This window comes from Rhopalosiphum maidis, chromosome 4 (genome assembly GCF_003676215.2).
Source record: "Rhopalosiphum maidis isolate BTI-1 chromosome 4, ASM367621v3, whole genome shotgun sequence".
Taxonomy (NCBI): domain Eukaryota; kingdom Metazoa; phylum Arthropoda; class Insecta; order Hemiptera; family Aphididae; genus Rhopalosiphum; species Rhopalosiphum maidis.
In genome coordinates this window covers 12312699-12334956 of record NC_040880.1, presented here as the reverse complement: position 1 = coordinate 12334956, position 22258 = coordinate 12312699, and the positions used below count along the sequence as shown (strand labels likewise).

At 25.1% G+C, this 22258-nt stretch overlaps 1 long non-coding RNA gene across 1 annotated transcript in view; it reads left to right on the top strand.

Moving 5' to 3' along the window:
* The window catches only part of LOC113560613, a 69498-nt gene that overhangs the window by 22570 nt on the left and 24670 nt on the right, over window positions 1-22258 (top strand). The window contains exon 2 of the long non-coding RNA XR_003406127.1: window positions 12323-12413. This is a non-coding gene — a long non-coding RNA (uncharacterized LOC113560613). The remainder of the gene's footprint in view (window positions 1-12322; window positions 12414-22258) is intronic.

Genomic DNA, 22258 nt, shown 5'->3' with positions numbered 1-22258 from the left:
GGGGATTCAGTGTATTTTATTTTATAATATCAGTTCGTGATGGAGTTTCAGTTGCAAGCATTTTGGTATTTATAATTTCGTAACACGCATAGTCGGTTACTCCAATAATAAAATTTCAACAGACCTGGTTAGGTTAGAAGAGGTGCCAGTTAAATTAAATTATATGTGTATAGAATAAAGTAGGTATCTACATACCGTAAACCAAGGTGAGCATTCTTAAGATTTACTGAACTTAAGCTTCAATTAAAAATCAATTGTAATTACCCATCCAGTTGTTAGTCACTTTGTTTTATGGCAATTCCACGTACTTGTCGTTTTAGTTTAAATCTTTAACTTAGCGTTACAGAGGTAACTCACTTAATATAATTCATTGCATTATATTCAATTAAGATTAAACTAAAAATATACGTGCCTACATGTTAGTTTAATTTTCGAAAGACTTTTAAAAATCGGTTTACTGGGCTACCAAGAAAATTTATATATTTTCATTGTATACATGTATTTTTATTTTTACCAAAAATAAAAATTTGGTCACTCGTTTTCTGCAAGAAAAATTACAATATTGTCATTTCACCGTTTTATAAAACCACTTAACAACGTGCGTACAGTTTATATGAAAGATGTCATCTCCCTCGGCCCTATGTAGTTATATTGAACAAACTAACAGCTCCTTTAACCTATAACTTTGGTTTCTGTTTTCAGGCTAAAACTTATAGTGAGTAGGGACTACTACGCTTGACGATCATTTTATGATAGTAATTATATTATAAGTAGTCTATAAGTAAAGTTTACACATTATATTGTATTTGAATAATGTGTTTAGTTTCAAATATACACTTTGCATACTTTTTGTATAGAATTATTATTGATTAGTAACCTACCTATATAATATTGTAAATTTATAACTATATTTTTGTATTTTAATTTAATTTTTTTCTATAGTAAATAAGCATAGATATTGTCCAGATTTCAGAATAAGTAGTTTTAGTATTTAAAATTATATAAACTCCCCTTATAATTTCACAAACTAAACTATCCTTTTCGATCTCTAAGTGCAAAATGTGTCTCTACCACTTCTCATGTGACGTCTATACATTATTAAAATTGTATTCACTCTTAAAAAATTTCAATTTTGTGAATTGCATCACTTACTTTACCTTTATATCGTCGAGTTATCGTCGAAAATCTTATGTACTTGAGAATTTTTCCCGTAGGCTACAGATAAAAGTTTCGTTTATGAGTGAGTTATTTTTTTAAAACTACGTCGTGTCAAAATTAACAAAAATTCAAAAGTCATGCTTATCGAACAAATTAATGTATAGATCATCTATTATTTAAAAAATAAATGAATATAAACACGAGCGGAATTTTGTTTTATAAATTAAAAATAATTTTATCATACTACGAGTACCATAGTAATTGTTTATATTTCTTTTATTATATTTAGAATGATATTTAAAATGATCTTTGTTTGAAATTCGGAATTATTTCAATAGATTTATTATCTTCTTAGAACTCAAGGATACAGAACTCTAAACGAAAATTTAGAAATATTCCGATACCATGAATTTGCAATATAGTCTCAAACCGTTAAACCTAATGTAAATAAACTCCTAATGTAAATTAAATGTCTTGTAGCCAATAGCCCCAATTGCCGAGGCAGTTGTAATAATAATAATAATGAAAAAAAATTCTTAGAATTTATTATGTTCAAGTAAGTTATATCTAGTAATACTAAATATATAATACATTTACAACAAAGAGTTCGATTCTATACATCTCAAAGTTTTCGTGAGTTTTCTTTTCATTGGTGTTTGCATGTGATCCAGGTGACCAGGTGCATATGTTTCTCATCCAGTTTAAAATAACATCTTATTTTATATAGTGATAAATTAGGTTTTTCCATTGGTTTGCAGTATGTTTTATTTTCCTTAATTTGATTCCTCTAGATGTGTACCTATTATATGAAATGCAATTTTCTGGTTATACATTTTTTTTTTAGGACATACTTATTGGAATAAAATGATGTAGTATACACACTACATCTGCCATGTCGTTTATATATTGATTTTTTGCTGCGTAATTGGAAATTTGTAATTATGCTATATTGAGTATTATAATGATTTAAACTTACTTCGATATTTTGTTCTGTCGAATACAATAGTTGTTTAATTATCAGTTCTAAAATAACCCATTTATATTTGCTTATATAATCGTTAAAATAAAATAGATATTATAATATTGATTATAACAACATGAAATATTTTGTAAAAAAAAGAAATGATTATTTGAAAGAAAATTGGAAAAGTGGGTTCATACATTGAAAAAGTCCATTATCTACGAACTACATATTTTTAAGAACCGCTTTTATAAACTTTATACATAATAACACTGATGAAATTTTTTTTTAAAGTTTTATTTTAACTCAATCAGCATGAACCAATTAAATTGTATTGTGCTTATTAATTTGATTGTTTAAATTGTTTGTATTTAAGTTATTTTTTTATTGACCAGGTTTTTTTCGTATAAATGTAATACATTTTGAATTTGTAATATATTTTTTGAGTTTAAGTTTGTTTCGATTTTTGAGGTATTAGATTAGAATTGCATTGTAGTTTTGGATGGTTTTCATAAAGAAGTTTAAATATAATACTGTTTATGTATTGCTTTTTTTGTACTTCATGAGATTGAATAATGTAAGCTTTAATTAGGCACATGTATGATTTTTATTGTGTTTAATTTTAAGATTATTTACGATAATAAAATTGTTGACAAAAATAAATTAAGCTTATTATATTAATATTACTTATTATCTTTTACAACCAAGATTGTTTTTTAATTATGTAATAATTATATTTATTTAAAAGTATCAATTATTTTATTCGGAACTATAGTATGGGTACTTAAGAGATATTATTCATTATTATTTAACTGGAATGTAGAAATCTAAGAAATCTATATTAATAACCATTCTATAACATAACCGATAAGATCCTATATCGTCGATATTAATAACAACACAGTCCTCTGATAATAATTAATCATGAAAAAACTTTTTTAGCTTTGAAGGTTTTATTTGAACGTTATATAAAGTTGTTTGTATTTATTAGTAAGAAAAAAAACGTTCCTTGTTCACGATTTATAAATCATTATCATAAACACCGTAGCATTGCCGACGGACTGCAGTAGTAGTTAAACATTTACTAAATTCAATTGGGAACATTTAATACATTATGGTCGTATGTTTTGTCAAAATTATAGCAGTTTTTGTTCTTGCGACTGAAATAAGATTCCCAACATACATGCGTTGTGCCTGGCACTGCGATTTGCGTGAGTGTGTCTGAGCGTCTCGCATATAACGCGTGTAGTAAATTAACATTTTTATCGTATAGCAATATTGTTGGTATATTATCTCGTCGTACAAATGACTTCACCGTGAAGGTAATTTCTTTTTTTTTTTTTTTTTTTTTTTGTCAAGAGACCATAATATTATCATATATCGGTCGGCGGACGTGCACCTATGTATTATTCACGGTGAAATAAGCGGACGTACTTATGTATAAGTATAAGCGCAGGGCGATGTCATTTACAGAATTGCTGCCAAGACTCGAAGGAAAAAAAATGATAAAATATAAATGACGCAACGTACATATTGTACAGATACAATATCGTGGCATGGTATAGTGGATATTATATTTTGTATAATTATTATTCCCAAGTCCAAGCAGAGACGCATTTATATACGGTATCGTTCGGTATTCTTCCTGATACATCCGTTTATTTAATACTTAGTTATGTATACTTTGGTGATATAATTTTCATACAGACGATATATTTTTTAATTTTAATATACGTTAAAACGCGTACAAATTCTTTAATATTTTCGATTATTTGTAGACAAATGTGAATTATATTTTAATAATGACACTTTATTCTGCACGTTATTGTGTTACAAGTCCTGTTATGTCTTTTCCATCATATATTTTTTTTTAAAGAAAGTATTGCGAATGATATAAACAAAGTATGTAATGTGTTATGATATTGTAAACTTGCTTTCTGATGTATTTCGTGATTTTTTTTTTTAAATCACAGTTACTTTAATATTCATACCGTATTTTCAGATATAAATAATAGACCAAAATGTAATCTAAACTAATGTAAAACTTTTTAGGGATACTTTATTAGGTTTCTTTTTATATTAGGTACTGAGTGTTCTCTTATACTTTTTATTTTTATTTCAAATCGATTTTTCCACGAGACAGAGGACAAGTAGAAATCTAGAAATCATTGCCCGGTCAAGTTACACAAAATAAAACACGCGTTGTATACCAACGATGTTGGTCATTGCCATCGGTCATACATATTGGAAAATAGTTTTCCGAAATACGTAGCGCTATAAAATCAAATAAATTACTCGTTCAGATCGATGTTTACCGCCACTGTTATGTATTAGTACGTAAGAAAATGTCTCATTCGATTCTTGACAATTACGTGTTCATAAGACGAATAAAAAGGAAAACAATCAGTGTAATGGATTACTCGAGAGTTCTACTCATACTATATAAAAAAAAAAAAAAAATACATACAAAAATAAAGAACTTAATAGCCGGAGAAGGGTAAAAAAAAATAGCTAGTATTAAACGTCCGTCGTATACTGCCGTAGATAGATCGGTTGATTTAGAACGCTCTTATGGTTACTTTCATGTGTACAGCGCTTTGCACAATTGTATCTCTTCCATTTTCGTTCCATACCAACCATTGTGTTCTGGCGATTCGCTCATGTAGTCTATAGTAGTTGCACACAATATGTACTAGAACGTGTTTCGCAAGCATTACTTCGTAGTGGGTACTATGTTTTCTTTAAGCCGATGTCAATAAAACTATTTCATATTATATATATTTTTTTCTTATCGAGACTGTATTGTAATATTTCTTTTTATCAAATTTTATTTGAAATGCTTGTGACAAGGTTTGTATTTAAACGATTGTACACTCTTGATAACTGATTGAAATAACTATATAACATTGTTGTCAATTTAATTTTTATTTTAGTAAACAAGACCAACTTAACTAAACTTAACCTAACTCTTAGTTGGCTAAAACTATTCATGCAAGTTATTAAGTTCAAAAGTATAATAGTAAAATATTATTTCAGAAAAGTATAATTCATTATATATTCTTTTAAAATACTGTTATCAAAATGAATAGATAATATTACAGGTTAATGACAATATAACATCTAGGACCTAGGTATATTAAGTCATAAACTGTAGGTAAAAATCAATTTTTTTGAAAATACAGTTTATAAAATGTTTAATACTTTAAATATATTTTTCATACGATGAATAAAAATGTATTAGAATTAAAATGTATTTTAAAATTATTTATTTTTATTTATTCTCAAAAACTCGCCTCTTGTATTCAAACTAAATTGATTTATAAGATTTTGTTCTACGTAAAATTATGTTGGAATTTCTAACCTGTTTTCATTTTGATATTTGTGTATAGAACCATGGAATAGTTATTTAATTTTGGTAACTTAAGAAATAACAAATTATTGTCAATTTATCAATGATAATATATAACAACAGTCTGAGTGACTTTAATTATTAATCTTATTCTTAGTTTTAATATTATAATATGGGTAATTATTGAAATAATCGAAATCTTAATTCAAATTAACTTATTTAAAATATCATTGCTAAATATTAAATTGTATTTTTTCGAGTACCTACCTACTATAAATATATTCCTAACATTTTTAACAATATCCTACGTAGAAGTACACATATTTTCAATGTACACTGGTATATAATTTTATCATTGGTTGGAGATGAAGATAATCAAAAATAAAAAAAAGAGCAGTACCGTACAATTGTTGTAGAAATGTCCGGTTGACAATAATTATCGGAACAAGGGTTCAACGGACGTCGACGACGCAGTAATGGCAAATTAAGGATAAAGTCGATTACAAGAAGGAAAAACGAGGAGGAAACCCGATAAGATCCTTTACAAGCTTAATCCATTGTCGAGGTTGCGTGCGACTAAATTTAGAGAGAAAAAGTTGTGTATCGTTAGGTTAGTCAATATATATGACTATATGAGTTACGCTAAGGGTTTTAATATTGGTCAGCATTTATCATCACTCGCCTATTACTGGGGTCAATATCTATTATTTGTACATCAGTGACGTATCTACTTAAGGTTTTTTAAGGTTCTGGGACATGGAAAACTGACGAGTTTGTAATTAACAGTATTTAAGATAATACATTTAGTTTGTTAGAACTGTAATCACCAATGCGAAATTATACTATAAATTACTCAAAGTCTCAAACGTCCATCCCCTTTAATAAACACGCCTACAAAACATATGTATACTATAATATTAATGTCAGTAACACCATTTATAATTTATATAAATTCAGGTGATTTATAGAATGTGATTTTTTATTGATATTAAATTTAATTATACCTATAATTTTTATAATAGAATAATATTTATTACTCATACTAATAATGTTTTTATGATTATACATAATTTATACTTATATATTTATATATTAATAAAATAAATGATGATGAACTTTTCATATATTTTGACGATTACAATATTATATGTTAGCATGTAACAAAAAACAAAATTAAAGTTTAGAATGATAATAATGATTCAACAGAATAACGATTGATAAAACATTTTAAGTTCCAAAGTTCCCGAAAGTAATTAAAAACAATTTGAAAATGTCATGTGAAATACAAAATGTGTTTTTTCAGTACATGTGCGCCTATTTATATACTTACTAATATTTACAGATTATTAATTATTGGATTTTCCGAAAAATGTTAAGTAATTAAGGTAACACAATTAAATATATTATTCACATACTAAAAACAGATGAATAGTTACTACAACATATTTTTAGATATTAAAAGTATAATAATTTTTCATAGTTTTAATATTTAAATTTAAATTTGTATTAATATTACACTGTGGCTATGTTAGTAAAAATTAAATAGAACATACATCAAAGTAAATTACAATTACTTAAACTTGTATTTTTCAATTATAATTAAAAGTTTAGTTTATATTTGTCATATATTTATAAATGATTGTATATTGTATATCAGAATTCAGCATATAAGTATATGAGTATACTTCGTAGGGTAAACACACGATAGCAACTACTTTCGTGGCTGCACATTATTTTTGTTTAAAATTATATGTGTATGGTTGCCATACAAGTAACTATATAGTATGCATATTATGTATATACACCTACTTTAGTTTATTATAGCATCGTCATTATTTATTTTGTAATGCAATGTTACATTAAACTATACTATGCTTAGTGGATTAAATGTAGAACTGGCGTTTTACGTGATAAAATATCATCGTTTTATCATTGGACGATAAGCTTTCGTGAATTAAAAAAATTAAATGTAACGATTATGGTTACAGCAATTAACAATAATACAGTAGATGCCGCTTATAAAATTCACGGATATAAGGTTCAGTCGCTTATTAGACTCAAAATCGTCTGAAATGGTTCGGACGTATCAAAATACATTAAAAAAAAAAAAAAAAAAATCGGTTATGAGACTCAACACTTCGGTTATAAGACTCAAATTTTGTAAAATAAATAGTAGAAAATAAACTTTTTTGGTTATATTTTAGAAATAAATCGGTATTAAAAAGTTAAATAATATTCGTGTTGATTATTTCTGTTGGTACCTTATAACGTATAATAATTTTTATCGCAGATAAAAGTTCACTTTTATCGCAAAGATTATCGTTATTATATTTTCGGAATATCAGAACAAAATAAAAAACAAACTAAAATTACAATTTTTTTTCAAAATAAATAATAAATATATTATACATACATCCTTTATAATTTTTATAATATTTTTATATGTTATACTTACCTATTATAATTTTAGTTTTTTTTTTATCAGAAATATTAAATTTATTCAATAACAAGTGTGTGATATGTAATATGTGTTAAAGTATTAAAATTAAAGCAAAATATATAGTAAAATAAAATTTATAAATACGTAATTAATTTTTTTTTTCCATTACGCCTATAAGATTTATTTGGTTACAAGACTCACTTTGTGCTGATCCCAAAGTGAGTCTTATAAGCGGCGTCTACTGTATTTATTGTTAGGCTATTATCAAGTACAATGCAAACGACATTAACCTTACTAAAAATTAAAACATCTATATTATTTTAAAATTATATAGATCAAGGACTAAAAAACAATTTTTGATCTAAAACACAAATCTATGTCTATACAGTAAGGTTAATTATAAATACAATTTGGTATTTTTTATAAAATTAATTGTATAAATATATAATGAAATTAGCGTATAAATCTTGAAAGGTATAAATAATTAAATATTTAAGATGTTTTCGGGATAATAACGGGAATAAATAAAACATTGGTTTAGAAAAATTCAGTACGTTTTATGGTCCCAACTTATGAAAATTGAAAAACTTTAAAAATTGAAGAGATACTTAGTTGAAAATTGATACTTTAGCCAAGCATATATTGAGTTGTACTGAACCAAACCGAAACTGTAATTGTTTTTTAAAAGCTGAATCAAAAGTGGAGCTTATATTATACTTTTTCTAAGAACCTGACCGATAAGGTAGATACAATTGTTGTTGTTCTTGGAACCAAATTGTAACTACATGGTTTTTGACAAAACATTCTCTGTATATTTACTATAATATTGATTCTTTTTGGCCATCTCAGAGAGTGGTTACATTTTTTCTTTATTTAATTATTGAGAAGTCAGAAGTTATTACGAGTTATGTGGTATATATATATATATATAATACATTCTTGAAAAAAAGTTTAATATAATATAATAATTGATACATTTTTTATTTTATTTTTTTGTTGACTATACTGTGTGTTATTTTATACTGGAGAAAAAAAATATTTGAAGTATAGAAGACTTATTGCATTTAATAGATACGTTGTGAGTAGCACATTATTAAATAAATGAATATAAAATTACAAAATGTAATATTTAAGGTCAAAGAAGATACACAATAATTATTATGAAAATTATAAAATGAGAAATTTAGTAAGTCTAGAATTTGATGACGAGCAAAGAATTGTAAAGGCCTTATTTTGTATTTTCTGAAATGTTATAACATATAGGTATAAGTCATGTAATAAAGGTGTAATTTAAAGTCTTACGTTAAAAACAATATTTTTCATATTTTTTTTTCTAAAGAAGCTCATCATTGGATTATTAATCTACTAAACGAGAGATTATTGAGAAGCAGATTACAGAATCTGTACCCAAAACTGGATGTGTATAAATTGTGTATCGAAGAGAAATTAATTAGAATTAAGTTATTACATAAGTAGTAACATTTTCCAGCAATATAAAAGATTGTTAGTGTGATAAGTCTGAATTTAAATTCAAGTTTATTTGAACGAGTGAGATTAGTTTATTCATCAAATCTAATATTAGCTTGTAAAGTATATTTTTAATGATGATTTATGAGTTTTCGTTGATTTTTAATTTAACATTTTTTTATTATTATAATACTTTAAATAATCTGTATGTCTCTCTACAACTAAAATTCTATGAATATTATTATTAGTTGTTTAAAATTATAACATGAATTTTTATAAAATAGGTAAATATAGTATTTCAACCTAGTAACATAACTATAAAATATTCAATTTCTAATTTTTTAAAGTTTTAAAATATATTATTGTTAATATTTTTAATAATATTCATGTTAATTAGATGAATATTAATTAGTTTACTAATTTATAGAGTTATAATAACAAAATAGACTTGCGCATTTACAGTTATTTTTTTTATTAAATAAAGCCTCGGTGACCATGACCATTGGCTATAATTGATTGCTATGCGTTTAAACTTTATCTAAATTACATTTTGTATTTATAAATATTACAATTGATTAATTCAATTAGACTCAATAATACAGTTGAATAATAATGTTTATGAACTTTAAGTTGTCTAATACAGATAAGATACTGACGTGTTATCGAAGTATGTCAAATTCGCATTATATTTATGGAAGTTTCTATTTTTCTTGAGATATTCAGTGGCAAGGTCCATAAGTGAATGGTGATTTCAATTTGTATTAATTTAGATGATCCTTGAATCCATGACCATTGACCGTAGTCATATTTTGTTCGAAAACCGTTTTAATTACCTATTGATATAGCGTGAAAGGTAAAAGAATTAAGTAGGTATGGTAACATTCATAGAAGTTATTGCTTGTCGTGTATTTTGATTGAGACTTGAGATTTATAACAAAATAATAGAATAGCTAGAAACTTTTAGGTTATGGTTTATGGAGTTGAGTTTGAATTTTTCTGACAATCTCATTTGGAACGGATAGGTTTGTTATACTCTTGAGTAGCTTAAGATGGCTATTTTGAGTATGAGTTTTGTTTTTATTAGGTCCAAAGCATAAGAAATTTCCACAGCCTCAGCTGTGTAGATTGAACAGAAATTAGAAATCTCGACATGAAAACGTGATTTTGTAATACGAGTACTACAGCTGCTCCGACACCATTTTCCATATTATTATAGTGTATATTTCGGTAAAATTACGACGTTCGGAGACTATTAAATGTAAATGTTGGTTATAAATATTATGATGGGTATTTTCGTTTGAAATTTTACCAAGTTCTTTATTGACGAAATTGTTAAATATCCTAGGGGGCGTCTTCATGATTTCATTTTAATAACATCTACGGACAAGAAAGGAATGTCTTTAAGAGATTTTCGATTTGTTTCATTGCCCTGAGATTATTTCGTGTACGCATAATTACGACTTTGCGAGTAATTCATAACTTTGAATTTTTTTAACATCGAAAGGTACTACTCCAGCTCAGGGACATATACAAGGGGGATGTGGGAGTCAGATCCCCCATTGAATTTTTTTTATTTTTTGTTTTTGCTTAAATTATGCAGTATGCACTAAAATGCAATATTTTGTGATATTATGACCTATCGAGCTATTGAATTATGAAAATTTTATCAATACTAAATACCATTATAATTTTATTTTATTTTATTTGTAGCAAAGCAATGTTTATCTAGTAAAAATATTCAATAACGACTATGTTTATACTTTATTATAGCATATCTTATTATTTATAAAGACAGTACTTTATATATAATAATAGGTATATATGCTCGACTAAAAGGGCTATGCTTCCACTGTAAGCTTGTGTTTAAAATGTTTTTAGATATTTTTTTTCGACCCCCCCCCCCTTTTAGAAATCTTTTCTACGTCACTGCTCCGGCTGTATTGAGGATAATGGGAATAGGGCTATAACAGAAGGCTCCGTTGTAAATTCTTACTCTGTGTTATGTACGTATACGATATCGATATATATATATTCGAGTTTAGATAGAATGAGTGCTTTATATATTCGTAACAAACTAGACAAGTGACTTCCTCGTGACTTATGAGCAAGACAATTTAGTATGTTAATTCTTATAAGAGAGTCCTTTCGGATGAACTTGAGGTGTGGTGATGGACATAGTGTTTCTTGAATATAAAAATATGCCGTATACTTTTTTAGACTTTTTGATGGATATAGGAATATTATTATTCATTGTTATAATGGTGTTACTAATATTTATTTTATATGTGAAAGAAATACATTGTGATTTTTGCACCAAATATAAAAAATCCTGACACGAGTAACCCAGCTTATATACACAATTATATGTTTCCTTATTATAAAATTTCATATAGTCCTCAGAATTTTTTGTTGGAAGTACTTTATGTATTTTTTTTTCACAAATTCAAAGAAAAATCGAAATGGAATTTTCGATTGACTGTACATTTTTATGAGAATACTGGAGCAATGGAGCACGATAATATTTCTTAAAAGTGTTCTGAGAAACAAAATGTAATAAAAAAAACATGTTACTGTGAAACCAATTGCATCTTATTTCGCGTAGGATCTGGAATTTATTACCACTGCACTTCATATAGGTACAATATTATTAGATATTTACATGTTTTCGTGTATACGTTTTTTGAATTATACAATAATATAAAAAATAAAATGGTTTGTATAGTGTACAATTTTACCTTTAGAATATATGTTCAAAAAAACGTGACTACCGACTATGTATAGTTAAAATAATTATAATATAGTCAACAATTTATAACAGATTAAACGACAATCTCAGCTTTTGGACGTTGTTCTGTAATCTATTGTCAAATTTACCAATTTATTTCATGTAATTTACACATTGTATTATATTATATTATTTACTAAATGTTTTTATTTTATTTTATAGATTCACACGCAATATTGATCAATATTTCCAGTTTAATTGCAAAAAATGAACAGTATTGTCGTCATATTATAATCACGTTATATTACTGAAGGTAAGGCCTTTTTAAATGTTTAATGATGAGTTTATTTTTTGTTAAAGATATTGATCATGATCGTTGTATGTATAGTTTTATAATATTTATCTTAGTCACATATTTTGAAGCAAATAATTGAAAATAATTATAATTATTATTAGATATGCGGTTTAAACACGGTTTCTTCAAGTTACTAAATTACATAAGAAAAATGTATGTTATTTTAACGTTGAACTTATTACATACATTTTTTTATGATTAATAGCTCGTAAATTCCACATATATTATAGAAAAAGGTAAATCTAGATGAATAATATTATCATCATCTTTAAAACTTTTGATATTACGAAGTTTGATGGAGAAATTCCGTCATACATAGCAGTTAACTAAATATTTGTTTAGGTATGTACTTAGTTTGTTGTTATAGACAACAAGTTAAAATTTTATTTTAATTTTATTTTTTTATCAAACGAGTAACGTTATCAATTCTGACTACAAAGTATTGCGGAATGTATTCAAAACGAATGAAAATAATTCTGCCCTGTGGATAAAAAAAATATAAACTTTTTTATAAATATTGTTATTATTATATAAAATATATCAGTAGAATAATTACAAATGCCATACCCAATGTAACAACCATATTGATCAGCAATCGATATTCCCAGATCAAATTTCTAGAGCTTAAATATTATGTACATAGATTATTGATTATTGAATAAAAATATTATTTTTTTTTTTCTGAAAACTTAACTACCTACCTGCCCTTACCCTAACGTGCCACGTTTGGTAAATATAATAGCAAGTAAAACTATGTTTCATATCGCTGAAAGCAATGCATTGTAATTTATAATATGGGTAGTGGACCGTGCGCTACGATCGAGTGCCAGACACGCGAATTGTTGTGTACCCAAAAATGCAATTCTCGTCAAGTTATTTAGACTAAAAAGGTTATTGCGCTCAAACGGCATACCAGAGCCGCCAGGCACCCGCTCGTGTATATAATGTCAATGTGTGTGTTTATTACATTTTACCTACTGCAGTGTAATTATTCCTATTACGCTGTAAAATGGTTATGTTTTATAATAGTTTGTGAATTATGCGGTCGGCCACTATACACTACTTCAAGATGCCTCAGTGGCGACGTGCATTTCTCGCGTATAAGCGTTTCAGTACGGATTTTATATAACGAGCTCAGCACAAGTCGATATTTGTTTTGAGTTATCGCGTCATCACAAGTATATACCTACCTAGCTATTATGAACCAGTAAGGCAATAAATCTAAATCATTATACAAAAGCACTGTTTACTATCCTTTTTGTATAATATATTTACGTATTATTAGACCTACATATAATCTATAATTCGTATGACAAACAAATATATATATTAATTATACTATGAATAACATTACCTTACTTATACCGCGCCACAATATTTTAACAGGTTAATTAACACTTATCATTTTAAAAAAACTTGTACATTTTTAGGTCCTGATTGACGCGATTTGATTTTACAATGATATATGTTTTTTCCTATATCTGTCATCTTCTTTTGAAATAATAAAAATGAGGAAAACTAGTTTTAAAAATACTGAGATGTGTTATTTTTGGACTATAAGTATAAGTATACTATAAGTATTTATATACATTTATAGATATTTAATATTTTTAAGTTTATTTCTATAGAATTCAAAAGAAAAGTATTCGTATGGTCATTAAGCTTGAAAATTTAATACGAGACATTTAATAAATAAACAAATGTATGAAATATATTTTTCAATAGAAGCTGAGATATTGTCTTTGCTCAGAATCGTATACTGTATACAATAATTTATCATTGAATTAAAGTTGAATATATATAAACATAAAACAATACAGTGACTTATTTAATGAAGGAGTATACTTTAAACGTCATATTGTACGATATACGTCGTATAATATATCAGTACTTATTTTTAAAACTTTTCATGATGAATAATCTTGAAAACATGGAAATTTATAAATTTTATTTTTATTCTTATATCATCTATATATTATTATAATTTTTTTAACATTAAAATTTTTTTATAGTGATTCTTATTTATATACAAATGTAACATACCGATACAACAGTTGATTATTTATACATTTTTAAGGTATAAGTATATAGATAAACGGGAAAATTTTCTATAATATTGATATACATCTATAATATAATTAAAATTAACTAAACTGAATAATTAATTAATTATTTACTGGTTTTATATTGTTTTTTTTTTTTATGAATTAAATATATTCTGCTTAGGAATATTAAATAGCAAATAAAAAGAAGTCAATACTTGAAACGAGTGTTTACTATTAAACAAATTACCTCGACATGAAAAATATTTCGCAACGGAGTATAATAAATATACTTTAAAACAAATGCAAATTATTTTATACCTCGCTCGCATAAATATTGTTAATCGACAGTGTTACGTAATTTTCGACTCGTTTAGGTTCTCGGTCACGGTTAAAGATAGCCGCAGTTTTACCAGATGTTCTCAAGAAAAAAATATCGTTTATAGATTATTATATTATGTTAAACTGCGTGCGTACATGAACAATGGGGAACGATCGTTATAGGTACCTAAACATACGTCCGTGGTGGTGCATAATATGTATAAATATACACATATATATATTATATATATTTGTGCGTGCGTTTAAAATAAGTGGTTCGTTCGGCTTTTTCGGCTTTTCCGAACGATTTGCCCGCAGAAACACAATCCTCGGGTCGCTCATTGTTTTGTTGCGGTTTGATTTTCGGGCACCTCGAATCTTCTCCTCGTCGACCCTCCGGCTCACGCCACTAGCACCTAACCTACCTAACCACACCGCGGTTGTTTTCGAGTTTACACTGCGACGGCGTGAGGGTGTGTTGGCATCGTATTATAATAATAATAATAATAATAATAATAATCATAATCATAATAATGACTGGGTGAGTGTGTTTGCGCATTTAATAGAAAACGGCCAAGAGAAAAGCCAGGCGATGCATGAAATGTACAGATAAGCTCCTCTCGCTCATCCATAACCATAGTATCCGAAGGCCGAGAGAAAATTTGCCGTTGTTTGATCGTAAGCTCCGAATTCACATTACCGTAGTTTCATTCAAAATGTCACGATAGATATTGCGAGCTGTAAATTAATTAACAACTTAATCAATACATATATTATTATATTATACCCCGAACTGAGTAAATTATGAATATAAGCCCCCACCCTCTAAGTATTTTTCACTAATTCGAACGTTACGTTTCATATCTCTATCTCGCTTTTTAACATTCTCTCAGTTAATAATATTTAAATGAAGATATGATATGATGTAATGAGCACATTAAGCTCGCCATCAAAATACATTATCTAATTGATAATTATTATTATCGTTTAATAGACAAATAATGAGAAATTATTTTTTTTTTTTGTTTGTAGAAACTATATTAAATCTTAAACGCATTACTTTTTTACTATGTATAATATTATTTTATTCAAAAACATTAATTTAAGTTTATTTTCAATATTGTGTTTAAGCAATAAAAATATAATTTAAAAGTTTCTTTTCGAGCAGATTGAAAATAAGTGAACGAGTTTTAGATTGAAGAAAAAAATGTCCACCAGATATGTTAAAGAAAAAGTTGGCTAAATACCATTAAAGAAAATATGAAAACAAAAGACATTGTAGAAAAAAATACGGATATTATAATTATTGTAAATTTAATTTAATATTTTTAATAATAATGATAATAATAATAGTATTAACAATATTTTATTCATCTGATTTTAATGATGAACACCATTAATGCACTCATTATACACAAACAAATCATGTAAAGTAGGTACACAGTACATTTTTATTTTTTTATGAAATAATTACATATTTTTTTCGACTTTGGTGACAAGGGCTGCATATATTTAAATTGTTTATGTTCATTAAAGATTTTGATTTAGTTTTAAACAGGCTAACTTACTGTCTATATTTTAATGAACAATATATGTATAACATTTTTCATTTGAAACAAAGCTACTATAGTTTTTAGTTTACAATACTTTTATCAATCGTTGAAATTCTGAAAACTATATTCATTCATTCATTTCTTATGCAGAAATTCTGTATGAAAAGTTTCAAACGATTTAGATATAGACTTTCAAATCTCATAAGAGTCTACTTTACATACAATATATATTTAAAAATAGTTTCGATGGGTTTTTTAAAGCTTTGACTTTAATGTACTACATTTACCTATATGTTCCTTTTGTTTGGTCGGTACCTGTATAAATGTGGGCTGTGCATGTTCGTACTTTACAAGCAATCCAAATAATCCAATTAATCGCTTTACACATGATAACTAATGTCCATTGGTTTATATCCTACAACCACCATCCACACTGTAGAATTTAAAATCAAATCAATCAACCGATTGATCGTCGAAAACTATACCCAATTTAACTAAAAATAACTAACTCATTCAAACACGTTAGTATAACACATTTTACCAAAAACATTATCTATATATCCTATGTGTTGATCAAAATGAAAATATTGCAATACAAGACATATTAAACTAAAATAATATATATATCAGCAAAAACTCGGGTACATTCACTCGATTTTCGTCCTCCTCATAGTTTATCATTGTTAATTCATTGTATACAAAAACAATTTACCTCGTTATTGTTTATTGTGCTGAAGCATACACAGATTGCATATGTTAATTTTGTATTAAAAAAAAAAAAATTGTATGACATGGTACATATAGTATGTTCTAACTTCTAATTTATCATATTGAAATATTTATTAAATATAATACATAATATACTTATATATATATATATATATATATATTATACATTTTCATCATAGTATTACTGTTGATATAATATTATATTTATAATTTATAGTTTCCCAATAAAATTATAATATTATTATGAGTTCAGTGTTAGATTTGTAAATTTAACTTATTGTTAGGAACCTCCGTAAAAAGTTTTTACTTTTTTTTATAATGTAATTATATTCCTTTATATAATTCTTGTTGTCATTTTGATAGTGGTTATCCTAATGATACTCAAGCTAACTTAGTTTGAGCAGTGGTTAATTCTAACATAACTTAAAACTTTCTTGATTTGGAAGTGGCAGATACTGAATAATATTTCCCTAAAGTTTCTATAAATTAAATAGAGGTAAGATGTATTATGTAACATATAATTGTTTATATATATACAATTTCAAATAATAAAAAAATATACATAATTTATTTAAAAAAAACGAAATTTTTTTATTTTGTTGTTTTATTATTTAATTAATTTATTAGAAATATTGAAAATTCACTCAAGTAAAAAATAATTAATTAATTCTTTTGTTTGCATGTTATTTATAATTCTTAGTTAAGTGTTGTGTACAAAATATCTAAAAGCATCTTATTATTTATAAAATTAGGAGTAAAAACAAACGTCGGCAGTATGTGTGATAATATGTCTATATATCTAATTGCTATTAATTGAGTTTTATTCTAATGAAAAGTGCCTTTCATATTTTATAATATAGATATATATTATATAATGATATTAAATTGTTAATATTTAATAAAAAAGTAAATTTGTCGACGAATAATTTGATTTTAAGTTCTATTTTAGTGAATGCGTAGATAATTATTTGGTAAAATAATAATAATAGTAATAAAAATGAAAGTATTTTCTGAAATATATAATTGGTGATTATAAAAATTAAATACGTGATCAATAAAAGATTTAATGGTAAATGAAAAACTTTGTTAGTAGTTTTAACAAAAATCATAGATTTATAAAATATTACAAATAAACGTTGATCTGTTGAAGAAGTTCATGGTTTTATTTTATTTAGTCATATATAAAAATTATTTACACAAAGTGACAATATCCAATATTGTATTTTTTATATAAACACATTTAAATATATATTTAAATTTTCAGACTATATTTTAATTAAAATATAATGTGTTAGTGATTATGATATAACATATTGATATTGTAGTACAATTATTTCATCGATCCTTGTAAAAATAAGTAGTTTATAAATTGTAAGCAATAAATAATATTGAATGTAATTTATGTTGTAAATTATGTGATCATTTTTAGTTTGTCATACGAGTTTTAATGATATTATGTTACTATGATAAGGTGAATGAACGCATTTCAGCGTATGTCAACAATAGATGCTAACTGCTTTATACATCAATGAATTTATTGCTAATGTTAAAGTTTTACACTTTAAATAGTGAAATAATGTGACTATTTACCAGTTATTTAGAAATGTAAACAATTTAATTTTTATACATTTGGTGAGATAACTTCCTTAAATGATGGTAAAATAAAACAAAATAATATTTATTTATTAAAATAAGGGATGGCTACAGTGATATTTAAAATTTTAAACGAGAACTTTATTTTTAAAATTGTATTTCTTAATTTTACCTATTTATACAATATTGAAACATTTTTAACATTTAACAAGATTGAGTATTCACAAAGTGCTATTTTATAACAAACAATAAGAGCATTTATAATAATAATAAAGTGATGGAGCAGAAAATTGTTATAATATTCGTAGCTAAATTATAACTATACACATTTATCTAATATAAACTATTATTTTAACATACACAACAATATATTACCAGCAGCATTTAAATGTATAAAAAATATCTTGTTAAAAAGCTATAGGGAAAAATAAATCTTATAGATTTTAAAGTTCCCATGATTTGATGTGATTTTAAAAGTCTAATACATTTTTCATGGAAAACAATATTCAAATATATTGTGTATTAATTTAAAATAAAAATCAATTAATTTTTCCCTTGGATATATACGTTATTTAAATTTTATTTTGTTTTTAATTAAAATATAATTAAATAATAGTTATAATATAGGACGAAACACTATTTTGTTGAATATTCTATTCAGAAATAGAAATAAAAAAAATAAAAAAAAAAATTACTTATACATTATTTTGAAATTAAAGAAGGAGTTTTTGATTCTCAGGAAATATTTTAATCTCAAATTAACTAATTTGAATTCATAATATGATGAACCTATTTATCTTATTTTAAGAAGTATATAAATAAATTTAAATTAAATTGTATAAAATGTTGTAAAAACTATAGTAAAAGTAAATAAATCTATTATTAACATTCATTTTTGTTTTATGTATGATAAAGTATACTTATATAAGGGCTAATATTTTTTGATTTTTAGAACTCACACAAATTCTGTATTATATTATTCTATAATGAGTTGTATTACTTTTTTAGAATTTAAGTATAATATGTTATTTAAAAGAATATATTTAATGCTTTTTTTTTAAATTCTTTATAATAATATTATCTAGTTATGCATTCTATATTATACATAATGATTTACCAAGCATGCTCACTCTAAAGTTTTTCTTCGGTAATAGTTATTTAAAATTTGATTTTTTTAATTTTTAAATATATTTAAAGAATCATATTTTAAAATGCTTAAGATAAATTATTCTATTTAAGGACTTTCCTATCGAGGTTAAGATTTCCGTTTATAAAATTAATACCTTCCCTCTTTTCTACTGTAATTTATTTGTTCGATATTTTTTTTTTAAATTTGAAGGAGTACTTTTGTACACTAAGGAAAATAGGTTCATGATGTTTTATATTTTTAATAATTTTTATCCTTATTATTATCATTTTAAAAAGTAATCGTTAAAATATTTAATTAGATACATCAATATTTTCAAAAATATATCCACTTAATAATTGATTTTAGAAAAGAGGTTCATATTTGAAAAACAAAAGTTTGTATGACCACAGAATATTTCTTAAATAGTAGAAAAAATCTCAAGAAATTTAAAATAAATTTTTTAATTACATTTAAAAATTCTAAAAATCGGAATTTGAATAAATTCATTATTAAAGGAAAAATAGGGTATAATAATTATGGTATAATAATATTGTATAAGAGTCAAATATTTATATTTAGACAAATTCAATTAATGACTTTTAATTTATAAAGAAAATTGCCGTTTGTTTTTTATGTGTTTAAAAATGTTGAGTTGATAAAAATATAAAATAAATACGTTATAAATTACAATATTTTTTATAAAACATTATATAACTTATATTAGTACAACTTTTAAATTAAATATTATAATAGTAATTATACCTTTTCGGCACATTGGCGTCTAAATCACCTTTATAAATTAGTAATTACACACTAATGATTATATCTTTTAAACTAATATAATAATAATTATGGATTTATGGACGCATAATTATGAAAATTATTTGACCAACATGTGGCTATATTCAAATTAAATTAATTTTGTTTGTTAATTAACTCATCTCACATAATATTATTATGTATCTATCTTGTTTAATCTAACCCGGCTTTATACGTAAATTAAAAGCTTGATTCATACATGGTAACTACTACCTATGGTCATATTTCGTCGAGATTCATAACTGCATGGCATTTTAGAAATATAGTTTCGTAATACATATTCATATACATTTCATTGATTTTATATACTATAAATAATAAACTATAGTAAAAGAGATAGTTAAAGTAATAAATTACAATTTTGATTACATTTTGATTTTTACGAAAAATATTATACACAATTTCAAATAATATTATCATTAGCTGATTTTATTTTTTGTCATAATATTTACGTATATTATTGAAAAAAAAATCGTTATTATTAACCAAATGATTTGACTCTCTCGTTTACCAATCAACAAAATAAATATGGTTTGTTAAATCTAGATGATTTATTCCAACCAACCGCTCATACCTATATAGTAATTTGTCTTAGATCGTTCTGCAGTCTGCTCATTAATAATACAAAAACAGAAGCTATAATATTTTAAAATATTAAATTTACTGATATACCTACAATTTATATTTGCAGCTTAGATAAAATGGAATATAAAATCAAATGATTAAAATTAATTTACGAAAAACATCAGCAATTTATCGTTTTTACATAATTCGTAGGTGCATTAAGTACTAAATATCATTATTACAGGTAAGATACCTATCTGATTTTAGTTTCTAAATTAATTCTAACTAAGATATTACATATTTATGATTCCATAATCACGTAAATTTAAATTTCATTATATATATATATATAAATATATATTTTGACATTTTTGAAATATTTTAGTACGGAATGAATAGTGATGGTAAAATATTTTCTCCAAAATTATGATTCAATATAATTCTAGGTATAGATAGGTTAATAATGAATGTACAGTGAAACCAAAATAGATATTAATTTAAAATTATGATATAATAAACTCTTAAGAAAAATTAGATACACGCATAAAAAAAACGTATATTTTAAATTGTACGATATTTAAATGAGATGTTTGAATAAAAAAATATTTGTTAACTGTTATCTTTGTGGAATACAAACCGTATAGCATTAAAACCAAAACAATATAGTTTTATAAAACTGCATTATTTTTATCGTTGTTAAACAAAATTAATAAATCTAAAGATTTCGTTTTTTGTTGTTCATTAATTTTTAAATAATTTGGTCTTGACAATTTTTTTCGGTCTAACAGTTGTTGCTAATAACAGGACAAAATACCTGATTATTTATAGATAATTAGATTTATCGTAAATATTACCTAGCTGAGAAATATTAATTCATATTCGTTAAGTTATAAACCGAGGAAAAAATAGATTTTTTACTGATATATTAGTGTACTTCATAAACGATACTCGCATGTAGTTGCGTATGCTAACGTGCGATGTATGTGATACTCGTATAGCGGAGTAAGTTGTCAGCGGCGGCGGATGTGTTCAAACAGTCGAATAAAATACCGA